Here is a 14,079-nt window from a genome sequence, read left to right on the forward strand (position 1 = left end):
AAGTCTGTTCTTGCCTTCGACTATCAGAACAGTGTTATTTTCTTTGGCTCAAAGGAATCTAAGACTGTGTATATTCAGGGAAACAGTATAGACCCACGGTGTGGAGTCAGGGCCAGGGGTGAGACTCCAATAATAATCAAGTGAAAGAGGGTTGTGTGAAGCCTGCTAGGGGACATTGCCTTTCTCAGCGGCTGAGGAATTGGAACATTCCCCCTTGTGTCAATGTGGAAGTGAATGAATTAAGCTCCGTTTTTTGCCTCGCCTGGAAAAATACCAGTGCTGTACTTACCGAGTTCCTGAAAGCAAAACCCACATGCCACTCAGTCTCAGGTCTATGAGAGACTGTTATAGGAAAAGAGAGTCAACATTCACAAACGATAGGAAGTATCACTGAAGTGGAAAAAGATTAGAGCCATGGATTTCGACTTTTTTGAGGTTACACACCCTTTCAAAATTCTGACAAAAGCAGTGGACCTCCCCTGCATGCCCCTTCCCCCTCTGCAAAACGTATATTTATATAACATCCTCCCATCAGTGGGGACCCTGGAGGGCCTCAGGTTAAAAATTCCAGTTAGAGGGTCTGATTGGAAATTGAGGAGAAATATAGCTAATAAGAGATGACAGTGAAGCACAACTTAGACAATGTTTGGTCTGAAGAATAGAATAGAAATGCTCCATAATTAGATTTTTCCATTCCTGAAGTTCTTTACTTTTTAGAAGTTGGTTGATGAAGGGTGAACATGTGCATCAGAGTGAAATGAGGTAGACCTTTAGGACCTGGGGGCAAGCCACACTGAGCATCTCCCAGATTTAACCACCCATGGTGATCCATCCACTAAAATGTGAGCCCCATGAGGCCACAATTTTAGTCTGTCATCTTCACTGCTGTTCCCTGGTGTCTAGCTCAGTGCCTGGCACTTAGTAGATGCTCAGTAAATATTTATTGAATGAATGAATCAATTAATTAGTCTATCCTGGGTTGTCCCTGTTCACTGTATCTTCCTCTCTTTAGTTTTGTTCTGAATTAATCAGATTCCTTAGTTTTGGTTTATTTGTTCAAGAACTGTTTACTAAGCACCTCCTAGCCTTCTGGTGGACCATTGTTGTTCTCTAGAATAGAATAACATGAGATTAAAGGGCTCCTGCTCTGGGTTAAAGTCTCAGTTCTGCTGCTTGGGAGTGATGAAAGCCTCAGTTGCCTCAACTGTAAAATGGGTGTGAGAATTAGATAAGGTATGCAGCTTAAGCACTTAGCACAATTCTTGACACACATCTTTGTGTCGTTGTAATAAATGTCAGCCATTTTATTATTTATTACCTGGCTCCTCTGCCATATACTTCATTGGCTCCTTTGGGGACCTCTTTACTTGCTGAGCCCACGTTTCTGAACCTCAGAAACTAATTGTTATCTATAAAGCAGATAAAGTGTATGCAGCCTTTTAAAAGTCCCAGAATATTCAATCATGGCTATATTTAAGGATTGGGAACATGATTAATTTTCACCCTTTTCTATTTTTCTGTATTTTCAATTTTAATTAATAAGCATGTATTACTTTCATCAGTTAAAAAGTATTGTGTAAGAAAAAGTATTATAATGAAAAATGTGTATTTTCAATTTTACTAAATTCAGAGGTAGAAAACAAGGATATTTTATTGTATCTGGGCTAGAGAATCAATTCGAGAACTCAGTTTGTCCATTATGTTGCCCAAATAAAAATGCCCAAACACAAACACCAAAAAGGGAAGGGTGCCTTCCTGAGCAGACACGGTTGTGTTCAGTTTAGAGGACGTAGGATTAAGAACTTGGACTCGTGGCTTTGTCTCCCAGCTCTACCTCCACTGAACTCCATATGTAACGCTGGGGAAACTGTTCCACCTCTTTAAGCCTCAGTTTTCTCATCAGTGAAAGGGGAGAGACAGATGGAAAACATTTTCCTTATAGATTGTTATGAGCATGAATATCTTACTTCACACGTAAGTCTTCAATACACTCTTTTTTCTTTTTTCCAAGTACATCAGTAACATTATCATTCTTTACGTTGTATGTGACATGTTTGTCACAATAGGCATTCCAGAGTTGAGGCATTTGAGGTGACAGATACTAAATGGTCATCTGAGTCAGTATTGCCTTAATGAGAACATCTGCGCATTCTCACAATTGTAAAGTCTCCATCCCCTTCATTTTGGTGACCAACAATACTACCGTAAATGTTTTCGGTTTTCTGAAGTTCACAGGGTATTAATATGCTGGAGCACTATGTAAATTTAAAGAAGTTATACAGAGCATTTATTACCTTGGTATAAAAAATTTACATTATATGCATTTTGTGCATGTGTGTATATACGTCTCCACTTTGATGTCTAATCATCATCTCAAACTGATCATGGCCACACCAGAACTTTGGATCTCTCACACCCATCTCGCCAACTGCTTCTCCCTTAGTCTTCTGCACTCAGTAAATGGCACCAACATCTGCCTAGTTGTTCAAGCTGAAAACCCAAGTTGTCCTTCATGCCTCTCTTTCCCTCACCTCCCGTATGTGATGTGTCTCAAACCTGAGCCCTCCTCACCACCGCCACTGCCGCCATCGCAAACAGAGCTACCATCCTCTCCCTCCTGGGTGAGTAGACCAGCGCCAGCCCACCTCCCTGTGCCACCTGGGACCCCTACGGCCATTTCCCTGTGGTGGAGCCAGAGGAAGCGCTGACAAGTAGACCCAGGTTGTGCCACTCGCTTGCTCAGAACCTCCTGCCCCGATCCCAGCAACTTCCTATAATATTGGAAATGAAACTCAAAAAATGGCTTACTGTCCTTCAGATCTCAATATTAGGGGATAAGCCAACTTCTTCTGTAAAGGGCCAGATGGAAAATGTTTTAGGTTTTGTGGGCCACATAGGAGTCTATCACGTTGCCATCATCTTCTTCTTCCTTGCCTTCATATTTGTGTCTGTTTCTTTCTCCATCTCTGTTTCCTTCTCCTGTAATACCACTCATTTGCAGCAAGGCGACCCTCTTTTAAACGCTCGGCCCTGTTGGCTCAGTCTAATAAAGAGAGATCAGGTGAAGACGCCAAGCTGTGCTCTGGATGATAGCGAGGACTGTGAGAACCTAGTTCCACGTACCGTCGGGGTCTGAAGGGTGAATCCGAGTGTGAACGTGGGGGTGGGGAGGAGCAGGGAGAGGAGGGGAGCAAAGCAAGGCTTTGAAGTGAGGGGAACTGTCCAGCTCCCAGGAAGCTGATGTCATTGGAGCATCCCTGGATAAGTGCTCAGAGGAGCCAATTCCTGATGTCTCTCGAGGAGGGAGAGAAGCATCTCTTGGAGCCAGAGGGAAGCACTGAGATCAGCTGTCCTTCCCTGGAATATCCAGCTAAGCCAGCCTGTGATCCAGTTAGTACAGACATTGAAGAGATGGTGCTTATCCGGCCTAGACGGGACATGGTGGAAAGATCTGGTATTTCTGGAGCCATTGAATAGAACATGGTGACTCCCAGCCCCAGGCACAAATACCCCAGAGTCTCCTCCTAGGGGCCCCTTTGGATTGGCAAGCGAGAGGGGTGCATCTGGAGCAGGCAGGTATACCCTCTCCCACCCTACACTCCCACCCTGCCTTGTTCTAGTCTAGAAGCTTCAGAAGAAATAGGCTTGGATCTGGATCATTGCAAAAGAGAGGCTGGGCCCCTTCCTGGGGCCATCGTAGGAGGCTACTCAGGGGCTGGATGGGGTGCTGCACGGGGTGGTCCTGTGGAGAACTCCAGGAGGACTTGGTGCCACACACCCTCAAATTCTAGCTCAGGGTCAGACAATGAGCTTTGTATTAGGCAGTGAGCTTGGCTATAAACTGACTCATACACCAGGCAAGGACTGGACCAGCCCTGGCCCAGGAGCCAGGTTAGGGAGTGAAAAGATATAGGAATCTCTTCCTTGGATGCCCCTTAGGATAGAAACTGCGGAGTGTAGGACAGGGGAGCCCATACACTGTCCAGACTGGGGAATTTTATGTCTGAGATCATGAGTCTAGTTCTTGGTTTTAGAAAATAAGACAGCTGTAGAATGTGGGGGAAAATGCAATGATAGTGCAAATCAAACTGTCCATCACAGCCGTGCCTCAGGAGCTGAAGGCAGGAGGTCAGATGGTTTGGGATCTGATGACGGGTCTGCTGTGTGGCTTTGGACCAGTCACTTGACCTTTCTGGCCTTCAGCGTTTTCACTTGTACAATGGTAATGGTAAGTCTTGACATTGTCATCTTGTTGAGTTATTAGGATTACCAGAGAATTAAGAAAGTCTTTGCAAAGTTAAAAAGGCTCTAGTCATGTATAACTTGGTCCCTAATCAAGTTGTGTGAAACAGTAATACCAATAGAAATAAGAAACATCCAGTGAGCACTGACCGTGTGCCGGGCACCATGCCCAGTGTTCACATGCATGTCACATGTGGTCCTCACAGCAACCTTTAGAGAGGGCACTGTATATATATATAGATAGATAGATATCCCCATGAACAGATGAGGTCATAGACCTCACAAGAAGTTAAATAACTTGCCCCAGGTCACACAGCTAGCCAGGGTGGACCAGAATCTAAATTCAAGAAGTTTGTTCCGGAGGATGCACTGGGACCTCGAGGGCCTGTAGCCCAGATCTCCAGGCTGCCTGCCCACCCTACTTGGCTTCCTCGGAGAAGATAACCACAGTCTGTCCAGAGAAAACCGACCCATCACTATCTCTTCCCTGCAGACGGGTTCAATCCCTGCCACCTGCAGAGAGGCTGTGGGGCTTTGACACAGCTTGATGTTTACCAACTCCAAGAGCCAAGGGTTCCAATGGGGTGGCAAATCCCCACCAGTCCTGGGACACAGGAGAGGTGCAGGGAGCAGGTGCTCCTCCAGGTTATGGGGGGCAGGCACGTGGGGTGGAACTTTCTCATTCAGGATGGGCCTCCCTCCCTGCCTGTTGAGTGGGTCTTGGGAGAACATTTCCTTGAGAACGCAGAGGCAGGGAGGCAATCTCTGAAGGGCAGGCTGTTGTTTTCCATGTTCTCATCAGGAAGAAGAGAAGGAAAAGCAGTCAGTGCTCCCGCCCCGCTGCCCCTCCTTCAGGAAGGGGGCTATCCAGCCCTCCTTCACGACAGCACAGCGTGTGGTGGCAGCCCAGTCCTCTTTGCTCAGCAAGCCTGATGCTTTTCCGTGTAGTGGAGTTTGGCGAGTTCGGCCAACAGAAAGTGGTAGATAAGGGCTTCTGGATGCCCCTCTCTGAAAATTCCTCAGGAGCCTTTTCAGATGGATGGGGATGGGGAAAGGACATGAAAACAGGTAGAAGAAGAATTATTGAAAGAACTGTGGCCTTTGTCCTGGACAAGAGAAGACCCAGGAAGCCTGGGCTCTGTCCATATCTGAGGGGCCGCCCTGGGCAGGTGAGTTCGGAGTGGCCTCCACGGAGTGGAGGAAGGAAAGTCAGGGAATAGTGTAAGGAAACACGCAGAAATCTCACAGAAGGAAAACGCAGCATAACGGGCAGATGCTTCCAGAAGGGAAAAGAACCGCCCTGGGGGCAGTGAGCTCTCCATCACTGCAGGGGTTCAAGCAGAGGAAGGGGGCCCCCTTGGCAGAGGCTTTGCTAAGGCGGGGACGTGTGCCCCGTAGGAGGAGAACTCAGGGGTCCTGAGGACTGCACAGCCCTGAGAGTCTATGGTTGTGGGAAGAGGGAGGGTGGGAAATGGGATGGAATGGAATAGACTGGGATGGAAGTGGTGGCATATTCACTGCAGGCCTGGGCTGCCCTGGCCTTTCCCTGCCCCTACACCGGACCGCGGCCCTCCCTCTCCATTCTGTCTTGGCCCTAGTGCCCTGGGACCACCAACCTCCCTATTACTTTTCCTTCCCAAAATAACTACTAGCCCCCCACCCCTGCCCTAATGTGCCCTGCTTGTTGCTGGGTGGCACTACTGGATAATGGACCAGAGGACTCATTCTGGGGCTGTGTTACTTTTCTCAGGTAATATGATGCCATCCCCTGGGTACAAAGCCCTTGCCCCAGAAGCAGTGGTTCTCAATCATTAGTGGGCCTTAGAATGAGCTGCAGAGGTTGTACAAAACACAGACTGCTGGATCCCACCAGAGATTTTCATTCAGTAGGTCTGGCGTGGTGCCCAGGAATTTGCATATCTAACAAGGTCCCAGGTATTGCTGATGCTGCCGGTCCGAGGACCACCCTTTGAGAACCACTGCTCTAGATGACCCATAAGGCCTATAATCCTAGGCCCAAGGCTACGGATTCAGACAAACCCGTGGTGGAATCCCAGCTACACCATTTATGAGCTGTGTGATGATTGGCAGTTTACCCCACACCTCTGTGCTCCCAATACCAGCTCTGTAAAATGTTGATGGTAATACTTTCACAGAGTTATTGTGAGGATTGAAGATGGCGATTAGCTTAGACAGTGCTGGGGACATTGCTAAAAGTAGGCAAGTACTCAATAAATGTTAGCGACTTTTATTATCAGAATAAAACAGTGGGGATTTTTAGACATCCCACGTCCACCTCCATAGGATAGTGGTGTCAGAGCAGAGAAAGGCATGCATTCTCCTCCAATTGTGTTCCATGTGTTGGGCCAACCCCATGTTATTCTTTACACATCTGCTCTGTGTGTGCTGGAAGGATGGGGATTCATCATCGTAGGGCCATCCTTCAAATCTGGGTTTTGTGTCGGTGGCCGGCCACACATTCTGGGTGACTAGCTCCTGGTGTGACTCTGCAGCTTGTAGGACACAAGAATTAGAGTTGGGTCATCTTAGGTCTCTTGTCACGTTTCTGTTGGAGTCCCAGAGCCCCTCTCTCTCGTCACTCATATCCTGTTATGAGGATATAACTGATAGTTATAATAATAGAAATGCAAGCTTAAGTCTTTTGCTGCAAAGTCTCAAAGTTAAGTGGAAAAATCTAGGGCTGACTTCAGATGGCCTGGAGCTGCTCTGAATGTTGCTGAAGAGGGGGACCCTCTGGGAAAATACATACCAGTTTCCACTTTGTGGGAGACGTATCTTGAAGTGTGTTACTTGGAATAGTAGCTGGAGAAATGCTTCACCCAAAGGGTTCTATAGTCAAATTTGGGAAGTACTCCATTTCTGGTTTCCTACCAAGAGCTCCAAGATGCTCACTAGCGTATTTAAGCTTCCCAGGAGTCCTGCAGTTGAGACACATGTGTAAGTTTGTTAAACGAAGTAAACTTTGTTTACCATCAATTAATTTTGGGAAACTAGTTCTAGGAATCTACAGTTTTCCAGGTCCTTCATATGTAGTATCTTACCTGATTTTCAAAACAACCCTGAAAGGTAAGTATGATCATACCCATTTTATGGAAGAGGAGGCAGAGCGGTTTATAATTTGCTGCAGGTCACAGAGCTATTTAAAAAAAAACCTACAATTGCATGACCTGAGAAAGAATTTGGTGGAATTTTATTTGTAGTAACAACAATCATTAAAACTAAACAAAAACAAAAAACAAGCAAAAAACAAAAACAATCCTCCCCCGACTAAATGGGAATGGTACCTATTATTTGTCAAAACCCTTTCAGTGGAGTACATTTATATTATTTATTGATCTTAGGCTCATGTTATGATTATGATGTCACCACACAGAGAGATAGAACAGCACAGGGTAAGAATGTAGATTCTGCAGCTAAACAGAGTTTAAATCCAAGCGATGTGACTCTAGGTGAGTTATTTAACTTTTCTGTCCTGATTTTCTGTACCATGTAATTTTCAAACCTATATCATAAGGTTACTATGATGATTCAATGAGATTTTACATGCAGACTTCTCAGAATGGTACCTGGCACATAGAAATTCAATGAAGGTATTAATTATGTTGCTGCTCTTGCTTTTGTTAATAGTACTATTATTATGTAAAGTCCATTTGTCTTGAGAACCCTTGAGAGTGGATTTGGATAGCAGCCAATAAGGTCTAAGACCTAGTTTGTTGGTCTCATTAAACAGCTGTGCAACTTTAGACAGCTCACTTACCCTCTCTGTGCCTCAGTGTCCTCTTGGAAAATCATGCCAGCCATTCAACTTAGTTCACAGAATAGTTCTAAGAATAGTTACCTGGGTAACTGATGAGAAAGTGCTTTGATAAATATAACACCAGGTCACCTTGAGTTCTCGATGTCCACATTTGACTGGAGCATGACCAGAGAGGAAGCTGTGTAAAGGGGTTGGCTTGGGAGAACCTCTCTACTAGTCTTACTCTAGGAGCTGAGACATGCCCTGAACTGCCGAGACCGTTTGATCAACAGCCGCAGTAATTATGACCAGTGTAATTTCATGGGCCTGTACGGAAGCCAAAAGCAAGTCATTAGTGGCGCTGGGAGTTTTCCTTTGCTCAACAATGGCGCCCTCATTCTGGGATTTCCCTGCTGTCCTCTGTTGACTTGGAATAGAGGGTGATTGTGTACACACACTCTCTCTCGGCTGGTGCATCTCAGACATCTGTTTCCTCCTGTTTATCCTCAGCTCAAGCCCTGTGTACTGGATCCAGAGAGCCAGCCCTGATCCTCTCCCCAGGGGCACTCATCACAGTCACCCTCTCCTGGGCTGCGGGGGAGGAGGAACCCTCAGTGTGGATTGTGTACACTGCTGGAGGGGTGTGTGTGTGTGTGTGTGTGTGTGTGTGTAGCCATCTCCTGTGAGATCAGGAGGCCTAACAAAAGTGGAATCAACTTACCTACTGCTTTTGTTCCAAGGGGAAAAAAAGCCCCCATTGGGGAATAATTTTTAGCCCACGTCTAGGGTATTCGTGTCCCTTTAATCGTTCAATCATGTAACTTTTCTGTTGAAAGCAACTACACTCCCAAGAGCAAAGTTATTAGAGAGGCGCTCAGTTCCTCAACAGTTCCCAGGAAGTGTAGACCATGGCCCCTTGGGAAAGGCGCTGCCTCTTAAATTGCTAACCTTAATCCCCAGGGACCAGAACTGGCCCAGAATGAAAAGGCTGATCCCACAGGGAAAATAAAATAAACGAAACCACACCACCCTCTCCCCCACCAAACCACAGCCACTGAAAACCAAACAAAGCAAAACCCAACACCCTAACACACCCCAGTGAGAGTTTGAGGGCAGCTCTGTTCCAAAATGTTTCTCTGAATCATTCAGATGCAAAACCAGAACAGAGGATAAAAATTAGAAGCCATTTAACTTTCTTAAGTGCTTCCACAATAACTATCCATATTTCTGTGGCCGCAGTTTTGCGGCAGAAGTTTTTCTAAATTTTTTTTTCTTTTGCTTAAATCGTTTTATTTCACCTTATGTGAACCCCTAGCCCACCTAAGTGGACTCGATAAGCCTGAAACAAGTCTTTAAGCCACTTCCCAAAATGTCTGTGGGTCCCCATGCCCCAGCACCTCCCTGGAGTCAGAGCTGGAGGTGGCGGTCCTCAGAGTGGGGGAATTGGAGGGAGGACTGGCCAGGTGGAGGCCCTTCAAAGGGGGGTCAGAGGTCACCCAAAGATTGTGCAATTTCAACCCTTATCTGCCTCACTGAGGTGGTGGGAGGGGAAGGGGCTGGAGGAGGAGCCCCCAGCCCTGGGGTGCTGAGTAGAGCAAATAAATACCGGGGGCACCTGGCAACCCTCGGACGTGAGGGATAAACAAGCTCGCTCTTTGGAGGTGTGTCCTCCATTGCTTGGGACCAGTTCGGCTGCCTTGTGTAAATCAAAACCTCTTGCCTTGGAGCTTTGAATTTAGTCTTTTATTCATTAACCGTGAAACTTATTTTTTACCCTACTCCCCCCTCTATGTTTGACAGTGTTTGAGCGGCTATAGAGAGAAATAAGATAGAAGCCTCACTCTCAAAAAGCTCTTCTTCGACTAATATTTAAAAGGAAATATCAAATATCCCGACTGCCAGCAAACAAGTGAATCTTTAGTCTGAGTCACCATGGATTTCTGATTTCTTCCTGAGGGCCTGCCCAAGATGCCATCATGCCCCGGTGCTTCCAGCCTCACAATTCAGTTGGGTTTATTTTTCATACATTTTTCATGTTACAGTGGAAGGAGCTGTATACGGGGATTCTTCTGGAAATTGGGGGTGGGGTGGGGGACTGGATGATCTTTCAGCCCCCTGTAGCCCTGACATTCTGAATTTAATTGTGTTTAATTATACCAATGATAAGCCAAGCACTATTCTGCATGTACAAAGATGAATAAGGTAGAGCACCTGTTTCTAAGCAACTTATAATCTAGTGGTAATAATATTAATATCAATACTAATACCCATAACAGCAAATAAAACATACCAACCTCAAACTCCAAGAGAAGATGGACTATTATAAAGGCCGTCAAGAAGATAGAAACAAAATACTGGGGACCACAGAGGAGGGTGTAAATAGTTCTGATGGGGGAGAGATTGAAGAGCAATTCACCAACTAAGTTAGTTTTGCTCTGGGTCCTGAAAGAACAACATGATATCGTCCGGCAGAGAATGGAAGGAAAAGCACTTCTAAGCTGAGGGAACAGCCTAGGTGAGGGCGTGGCAGCGTGACCGTGAGTGGCCTAGTCCTGGGGAGTGAGCAGCTCACAGGTACATTGGGAGGGGCGATCGGAGACCCTGTTTTTCCCAGAAATTCTCTACCACCACCTGACCCCCGTCACTGGAAGGAAGAAAGTAAATTGTATGGGGAGCGACCAATTAAACCCTGTTCGGGGGAATACAAGAAAAGTCAGTGATATTTAGTATGTGCGCTGGGAGATGCCTTTACATAATTCTTTATATTAAGAGAAAAGGAAAGGAGGTGTGGGGGGGAGAGGAATCCTTTGCTAGCCCAGCCAGCCCAGCCCTTTCTAGGGGCGTATTCATTCATTTGCGGACTTGTCACTGTGATGCTGTGTCTGCCCTCTTGAAAGCCATACATCTTACTTTCAAACCCCCCAATCGCCTTGGACCCCCTGCAGACCCCAGCATTCCCAGGCTGACCTATAGGCAGGGGGCTCACTTTCCCGGAGGTTGGCAGAGGGGAGATGGCACCTCCTGTGCTCAGGCTCTCCTTGTCCCTGGCTTTCAACAAGAGTTTTTTCTTCTCCAGGAAGGTTTAGTGCTTTTCTTAAATTTGATGCTCAAGTCCTGAAAAGCCTGCCAGCTGTGTACTTTTTCAAGCCTTTTATTTTAATTTTTATACATCTTCTTTTTCCATATCCAAGATTGCAGGGCCCTTCCAGAGTGGGAAGGAGACTTAAAATAAGTCTGAAAGCCCCTTGCAAAAATATCTGCTCACAGGTCCTCTTCATTATCCCAGGATGGCATTTCTGTACTTTCATTTCCTGTAGGAAGTTTGACAATAACACAGACACTGCAGAGATAGTGGGTGAGGAAGGCTGACCTGTTTGGCGGCTTCTGAGATGGTTGAACAGAGCCAATCACTCTCCCTCTCTGAGCCTTTATCCGCAAAATGACCTTTCTTAGCAGGGCTGTGATGAGTAAGTGAAAGTTGCCCTGTGCCATGCTTAATACATAGCTGCTAATATGGCTAGGTTTTTCATTTGACAGGTGATGCTAAGCTTTTCTGTGGCATTTTTCTGTTCAAGCCCAGTTATTTGGGGAAAAATTAGTGGACTCCCCATGTCAAGCTAACTAGCTTATCCCTTCCTCTGGGGTGGCACACCGCTTCTGGTCTTAACTTTGTTAGCCTTGTACCACGTAAAAGCTGACATCTCCCCACAGTCTGCCTCACGTGTGGGTGGAAAGGCACCAGCCCACATTCAGGCCCGTCTAAAGAGCCCATGTTGTTTGCTGTTCCCCGGGCCAGCCCCCACTGCGTCTGAACTTTCCCGTATTAGTCACTGCTTTGGCTGGGAGAGTGGAAGACCCCTGTTAAACAGAAATCCGTTATCTGGGAAACGCATTAAGCCATTAACAGCCGGACACAAATTAGTTTATCAGACAGGGGCTGGACTTGCAGGATTTAGGAGTGAAAAGGAGCTTCACAGATCATCAGTTTATAGGCAAGGGAAAGAAAGTTCACAGGGGAGCAGGTCTTTGGGATTCTAAGCCTCAAACCCAGCTTTCTGGCCTGGCTCTCCTCCCCTCCTTATTCTGCCTTGACGAGCAAGATGGACGCTCCCACTTTTATTTAGGAGATATTTATCACATGTCTACTGAAGCTGGGCTGAAATTCAGAGAAGCAGACAGGAGGGAAGATAGACGTGGGAATAAGCGAATGCTGGATGATGTGGGATGGATCTCTTGGATGCTGGGGATGGAAAGGTCTGGAACATAGGACACTGTCAGCAAAGGGCAGATTCAGCCTCTGGGGGTGGGCTCAGCACCACCAGGGAGGGGTTGCCCAGTACTAGAACCTGGAGTCCTGCCTTGTGGCTGCCATGAGAGTATAAGAGAGTTCACGCTCAGGGAGCTGGGCTAAGCTGCGGGTGTTACTACCTGCAAGGGTCAGCGCTGAATGGTCAGGCCCAGGGGATGGGTCAGAGGCCATGAGCTGAAAAAAGAGGCTGACAGCTGGGAGGAACCAGACTGCACTTCAGGGCAGATCTTCACAAGCCTTGTTCCCACCGGCTCTGTCCTATGTGGCCCACACATAGAGAGGCTGATCTCTTTCTCTGAATTCATATCGAAGGCCTTGATGGGAGATTACAGAAATGAGAAGGAGAAGAAACGTGCTGGGAGAGGCAGCCTGGTGAATGAGAAACAGCTCTCCAAGGTGTAGTAGGAGGTTTAAGGAGCCACGTCTGTCCCTGAAAATCTGCAGGGTCCTGACACCTACTTGGGTGAATGCACAGCCATTACCCCTTGGAGCCACTCATGGCATCTGTGGCTTGCTGGTGACATCAGTCTCCTTTTCTATACACGTCTCCTCACTCAGGTCCTTATTCTGTCTCCCCTGTGTGATTTCAACAGCCTTCCAACTGGTCTCCGTCCCTCCAGCCTCCACCTTGTCAAAGCCATCCTCTTGCTATTAATAGAGAGGTCCTCGTAAAATGGGAACTTGGTCAAATCACTCTCCTGATTTATAAGAATTAAGGGTAGAATCCCCTTTATAGGGACCTAGCCTGCTCCAGCCTAACAAATTGCCCCACTTCCTGCCACTTCATCTCCACATTCTGACCACACAGAACTTGCCATGCTTTTTCACTTCTCTGCGTCCTTGAACGTGCTATTCTATCTTCCTGGGATGCATGCCTCCTCTTGTGCAGCCTGCCTTCATCCTTCCAGATGCAGGCCAGCGTCACCACTCTGAAGTTCTTCCATGCCTCCCAGTCTTGTTCGTAGGTTTTTTTCTTTCTGGGCCAGCTGTACACTGTATAGCCCTCTTCTGAAGTGCCTGTCACATTGCATTGCAACTGGTGGTGTATGTGTCCATCTTCCAGTAGACTGTGTGTGTGCACGGTAGGAGTACACACACACACACACACACACACACACACACACACACACATCAGAGAGGAACTCCTCTGATTCTCAATACCCAGCACAGAGCCAGGTAAGTGCATCATGGTAGATGATCAAGGAGAATTTGCTAAACAAGGTAACATACCTGTGGTCTGAAGGGTGTGAGACCTGAAACGCAAGGCCACAGGATTTATTCTGTTTAATTAAAGCTGGGACAGGTGCCCTCTCAAAATCCCCACCCTTCAGATTCCTCCTTCCACTGTGACTGGTGTTTTCCATCTTTGACCAGCAAAGATTTTGATTGGGAACCAAATGCTGCTCATTCAGTGACTTCCGGGAGACCTGTAGTTTTTTAATATTATGGGTATCCTAGAGAATGTGATAAACCTATACATGTTTCCCCAGAAAATGCACAAACGTCCAGTCTCACAGCATTTTCTCATAACCAGAAAGTTTCTGGACTCCAAGAACCCCTGGCTTAAAATAGCTGCAATAGAGAGCTTGTGTTTTGCTTTTTTGGCCAATACGATTTTGTCAAGATTTATTTTAAGAAAAAAAAAGTTATTTAGAATCTTGTTTTCCAAATACATATTTTAATATGGAATATACTTTTTAAAATGACACCTGCTTTCCCCTTTCTGTGTTTCCCTAGGATGTGCCCCTTCCCTGGAGGAGCAAAGGTGACT

General features: G+C 46.5%; 1 protein-coding gene across 13 annotated transcripts in view; it reads left to right on the plus strand.

The window, feature by feature from the left end:
- The window catches only part of NAV2 (neuron navigator 2), a 761,975-nt gene that overhangs the window by 399,660 nt on the left and 348,236 nt on the right, over positions 1–14,079 (plus strand). The gene's annotated exons all lie outside the window — the stretch shown is intronic.

This window comes from Balaenoptera physalus, assembly GCF_965194825.1.
Source record: "Balaenoptera physalus genome assembly, chromosome: 10".
Taxonomy (NCBI): Eukaryota; Metazoa; Chordata; class Mammalia; order Artiodactyla; family Balaenopteridae; genus Balaenoptera; species Balaenoptera physalus.